Raw genomic sequence first — 6257 nt, 5'->3', positions numbered from 1 at the left:
TTTTAAGAAAAGGCCAAGGTCTAATGCTGTTTTAAGATTTTGAAATTAAATAAAAGTACTTACTCCAGAAATGCATTTAATGCTTTGTTCTGACAATTATGAGCTCAAACTCCATCTGCCCTCCAGGTTTTTTTATCATAAAGCTACAAATGTATTAAACAAGGCATATTGTAATATATATAATCCTGTACTCATTACTATGTCTGTTTATTTTTTCTTGGATTGAAATGTACTAAAATTCAATGTGACATTAAAATGCAAATTTTCTATTTATTTGAGTATCAGATTGCTTCCTGATATAGCCAGTTTTTGGTGTTTCTAAATGTTTTTAAAATTCTGCTTAAAACAGCCACAAACTTGTGTATTTCAAGACTGTAGTATCACTATTGTTTTCATCTGCATTTAAAAAACATCTGCATATGGAAGTCTACCTAAAAGAGTTATGTTGTAGCTTCATGTTGACTACAGAGGATAGAAGAAATTCCAAGACCAAAAATTAATGATTTGTCTGGATAATTCTTTCCCTGTCTGATATATCTTATTTTGAAAATGGATGTCAGGTATCTAAAAACACAGACTTTGTTACAAATGCTCTATTAACACTTTCGTGAAATGCATGATTTCATTTTAAATTGGATAAAAACTTGTTTTACAGTGTGCTACCTGCTTACATGCTCATGAAAATTAAACAGCTTTTTTATTTTTTAGAAGGCAGGTGTTTATAAACACTCCTAAACCAGTAAAACTTACACAAATGTTTTATGTCTTTGTTTACAGCATGATCTAATTCCCTTAAACATTCAAGTTACAGCATAGCAAGAGAATCTAGACTTGTACTGAGTATAAAAATGTGCATATGAAGTAGTTTGTTGTTTGAATTTTAATAGCAATACCCCAATATTCTGTTCTTCAGTGCTTTCTTATAAAGAGGTAGAGAAGTTCTTGAAACTGCTGCTACTTTACAGTACTATACTGTACAGTAGAAGAGTGGGATTTGTTCTACCACAGTCTTCCTGGATAGTTGCCCTCTCAATTATCTTTGCAGTCCAGCTCCTGAACCATGTTGTTCTTTTAAAATTAGCTCATAAAGGCTGCATGTGAGCTAATAACAAATGCTGAGTCACTGTCAAGTCAGTCTGTCAATCTGAAACCAAGATCTGAATACAAACCCTATTGAAGAATTTCTTCCAGCATATTTATGAACAAGGTAAAAAAAGGCAGTGAGTGAGTGGACAGTTAGGGGAATTGTTAATGGGCAACAACGGTGCAAATAACTTTTCTAGCTGTTTAGAATGTTGCAAATGACCAGAATCAGCACTGACTAAAGGTCAGAATGCTATTTTTCTTACCTGAAATAAAGAGCTAGTTTTAAATATATTCCTAATAAAGAGGTATTTTACTGTGAAGTACTCTATTACTGTATTTCCCTCTCTGTTTATTCAGTCCTATGATAGTCTTAATTCCTTATCTTGAATGAATTGCTTCCTTCAGGTTCAGTTCTACCAGTTGGATAACATAAGTAGATCTAATTACTTATGTTTTTTCTTGTGTTAATTTTTAGTCTGTGAGACAACTTTACAGCTTGAATATCAAATTTATTAAGTTATAGCTTCAATAAAGCCATTTTTAAGTAAATCATCTATTCTGTTAAGTGTTTTTAAATGGTGTGCTGTATCACATTTAGGGGTACTGATTCCCCAGATGAAGCTGACCTGACTATCAGCTGAGGTACATGGACATTTGGAGTTCTTGATTTCTAGCAGTTTTGGATGTCACTTGCACTTTTATTTTGCCACTTCTAAATTGAAGAATTTTAGAGCTTGCTCAGTAGGCTTTAGGGTATTTTCTGTAGGTAAAGCACTTTCTCTGAGAAATTTTGCTGTGGCAATTGTCTCAATGTGAACTACTATTTGTTTATATTCTATTTTTAAATATAAAGACAAGCTTTGTATTGTTGAATCTTGATGTAATAGACTTTATGGCTTGTAAAATGGACTTGTAAAATCCTTGTGGTTTTGAAGTGTATCACACCTTATGTATCTTAGTGCCCATTTATATGAAGGAATTTTTAACTTCTGCAAATAAGCAGAATGTTCTTTGTGAACATTTGCAACAGGAGTGGCAGTTCTGCTTTCAGGTTCTTCTGAGCAGCCCGTTTTTGTATGTCTGTCTTAAAATTCATGCTGTGGGTAGAATGAAACTTTAAAATCATTGCCATTTTGATTGCATCGCTGCTGCTGCTTAGTGCTTTACATGCTGATAACAATTCTGCCATCTGGTTCCACTGGGAACGCTGCAATGAAGTTCATGAGGAAATGGTGATTCAGCCAGGGTTAAAAGCATTGTGTGAGGCTGAACATCCTATGAGCTATGTTCTCTTTAGGGGATATCTCCAGCCGTATCAGTGGCAGCAATGTAGTTTGTGCAGTTTGGAAATCCCTCTCTCATCCCCATGTCCCACAGACTGGTTTGGCTGTCAAAGTTGTTTTGGTGCTCTTGAGCTCACTTTCCTGTTGGAGAACTCAGAACCGGGACTTGGGCTCTGCGTGTGCACCAGGTTCCCTCCAGCTCTGAATGGTGAACTGGTCCATGGCAGTGATTTCTTTCAGGCAGCTTGAAACCACTTACCTATGTGTCGAGGATGTCTGGATCTTCAGACAGAACTGGGCCTTCACATTTCCAGACTGTACATACTGTAGGTGTAGAAATTTCTTCACCTGTTCGATTCTGTGGATTCACTCCTATCGTACTGAATTATTTGCTGACACAGACATAGCTTCTGCTGCATTTTGTTGACTGGAAAGACTGAAACTGTTCTTCATCTGATGCAATTGTAAACTAGGTTTAGATTAAACTTAGTTTGTTCATAACTTTGAAGTGTCAATTTTTGTGTGACAGTGCCAGCTCTGAAATCTTTTTTTAAGGGGAAAATTTGCATCAGATTTTAGCCAAAAAGGTCAGGTTTTTTTCTTTTACAGCTAAAAGAAAGGAACTGTGAATATGCACTTTACTCCTTTTGTGAAAATAAATGTTCAATACTTGGTAGGTTCTCTTACTAGCAGTATTTTCCTCTGCTACTGTGACTTGCTTACCTGCAACAGGTATTGCTCAGTATGATGTTAGCCATGTGCTCATCAGAAAATAGGGTCAGAGTGCTAATCATTTTCTTGAAGGATAATTTAGACTTTGATGTGCATCTTTTCTTTGCAGATCAGTAAAGTTGTGCAGGGGCAAATCCGTCAGGTTGGTTCCTTTTCAGTCAAGAGGAGCATAACGTCAGATTAGAAACAACTTCCATCTTACGGGTTGTAAATATACCTACCAAAGTAGGTATATTGTAGTTGGTTGGATGGTTTGGGAGGATACCACCATATGTCCATAATGATTCATAGTAATTTCAGTTTTGCCTTTAAATGTGCTTAATTTCAATTTCAAGTGTACACTGAGTACAGCTGTCTTAGGTATCAGTGAAAGAAATCAGAAATGTTCCTTTAATGAGTAGCTTCCCAGTATGCAACTCAGTTTGAGTTACCCTTCAAGATCTTTTCAGAATTTACTTAATGATACAGAAGTCTGAGCTGCAGCTTTGCCACACCACTGTGAATACAAGACAAGCAGAATTGTGAAGAGGGATTCTGAAAACCACGCTCACTATCTCTTTCTGAGGAAGTAAAAGTGCCCCCAAGAGGCCTTGTAAGTTCCAGCGCAGCAGTGTGCTTGTGGTGTACCTGGAACCTAAGGTACTTCCTTCAAACACAGACAGCTGAGTTTTAGTCCCCTGAGGTAAAGAAGGGACTCCACTTGCCTGGAGCGAATGTTCTTACAACTGGCTAAAAGAAAATGAGGCAATCTATTCTTTTGCAGATGAAGTGTTTATGAACCTAGTTGAAAATTACAGCCACAAGCTCTTCCCTTTCATTCTCTTGGGCTGCCATGGATGGAACGTCCTTCTTGGTGCCTGCTCAAGCAGCCTCCCTGCCTCGTGTGCCGGCTTCTGTGGGTGGTGGGTGATGGTGTTGCATCTGTTGCAGAGGCTGGGAACTAAGTTAGATGCCCAAAGGCAAAAAAAAACCATTCAAGTTGTTGCTGTGCTCTGAAGGTACCAGAAGATCAAACTGCAGCAAGGGGCCCACATATTAGCCCTGGGATTTGGAATGCTGTCATGCTGCCTTTTCCCACGTGAGGCAGCACATCCAGTTGTAACACAAGATGTGTCAGTAAGGTGATAAAAGGTACAAGACTCCTATCTATTATGATTTTAAGGAAGAAAGGTGCCATGTGTTTCCATTCAACCACAGTTCCTGCTCAGCCTGTGACAGGGAGCCTGATGCTTCAGCTCTGAGGAAGGGGTCTGTTCAATTAAAGTTGTGCTCCAGAAGAGTGGGTTTGATGGAGGCTGGCACAGCCAAAGTCTGCACTGTACAGTGCCTGTGAGCTGCAGCCTCTGCTGCCCACCTGTCTGGGCACACGTGCTGCAAGAGTTGTTTGGGCTGCTCACCCTGTCCTGGCACATCTGCCTTAACCTAGGCACAACTAGGGCTGCTGCCCCAAATCCCTTGGTGCCCCTTTGTTAATAACCTGCTATTTGGACAGTGACCTGGGTCTAACCATGCAGTAATAACTTCCACATAATTTAGAGATTAGGGAAACAGACTTGGAAACAAAGGAAGGTAATTACTAAATAAATCAATATTCAAAATAGGAACAGATTTTAAAAATATATACATTTTCAACTTTGCTGTGATACTTAAGGTTAATATCTGCATGCATACTGGAGTAGAAATTGGAGCTTTCAAGGAGCCATTCAAACTTTGAAACTAAGTAGCAGGAGGAGAAATCTGCTTTATTCTTTCCTTACATGACATGATTGTCAAACCGGTTTTCAGATGCTGTAAAACTGGTAAACTTTGCAGGTCTAACTTCACAACAGGAACAATAGGTAGCAAAAACAATTAGCCAAAAAGCAGTTTTGATTACAAATTCCAAAGCTGAATATTCAGTTGGAAGGTTTCTGAAAAATAGTGGTGTTACAAATCCTTGAATGGAATGTGGAAGCTTATCTTGGGTTTTTTGGTTTTTTTTCCCAAAGTGTGATACCATCAGCTGCATTTTGACTGTATGTGGTAGGACGGACTTCAGGACAGCTCTGAAATACATTGCTAAAGATTATCCTTCCTTGTAGGTTTTGGTATTACTAGTATTAAGGTAGATAATAGGAAAAGATAAATCTACCATCTGCCAGATCTTGACTTTTTTTCTTAGCTGTGGGCATAAAGAAAAGTTTTTTCCCATTATCTTTGCAATATATTTTATGTGTTTGAAGAGTGTCTTCAGGCTGTAGCTGTTTAATTAAAGACTGGATACTGCAATTCCAATTTCTACATGAACTCCAATACTCTTAAGTAATTTGCTTACACCCTGCTTTTTGGTTCCTGCTCATTTCAAGACTGTTGTTTTTCTCTGTGTACTGTTCATTTCAGCCCTGATGATAGTGCAGGCTGTCATGATGTTAACCTGGCACTTGGATTTCCTTTTGCTAGAATCTGATCTTGATTGCAATAATATTCTCTAGTATTACTTTCATCAGCTACTAGGAATTTTAAAACCCATGCTAAACTAAGGAGATAAAACTAACCAACCAGCCACTGCTAGGTATGTGTGCCTGATGTTATCCTCTACTGACAAAGCAGGTACTGGGAGTGTGCAAAAAACGAGACTATCTGTATCCTAATCATGTGGACCAGCCAGCCCATGGATTCTGAACTAAGAGCATCTTGGCATGAAAAGATGGGCTGCTGTGAACTTTTCCAGGGCAATGAACTGAATCCTTGTTATCTACAATATTGTGCCAACAGGCAATATGTTTTTCAGTAGGTACTGCTCTCAGTTAAAACTGAGGACTGTGCTGTTTCGTGCTAGGAAGCACTTAATACGATGCTTTCCTAAAGGAAAGGAATCAAAGATCAGTCAGCTGACAAGCTCTGAGGTGCATCTCACCTGGTGAAAGCTGGATGGTAGCTGGTGTAACATCCATGCAAGCACTATCCATATGTCCAATGTGTGTTGGGACAGGTCCCCTCCACCAAGCTAGCCAGAATTACTTCTAGAGTATCACAAAAGTGTGAGTCATTCAAGAGCCTGTTAAAAGTTCCTGTAGGCATGTACTGAGTATGAAAGGTTCCTTAGCTGTCCTTGGTGCCCAGAGCTGGCTCAACTGCAAAAGGCTAGACCTGAGAGATGCTGCTAAGAAAATAAGT

This window comes from Cinclus cinclus, chromosome 4 (assembly GCF_963662255.1).
Source record: "Cinclus cinclus chromosome 4, bCinCin1.1, whole genome shotgun sequence".
Taxonomy (NCBI): Eukaryota; Metazoa; Chordata; class Aves; order Passeriformes; family Cinclidae; genus Cinclus; species Cinclus cinclus.
Note: the sequence above shows the minus strand (reverse complement) of the source record.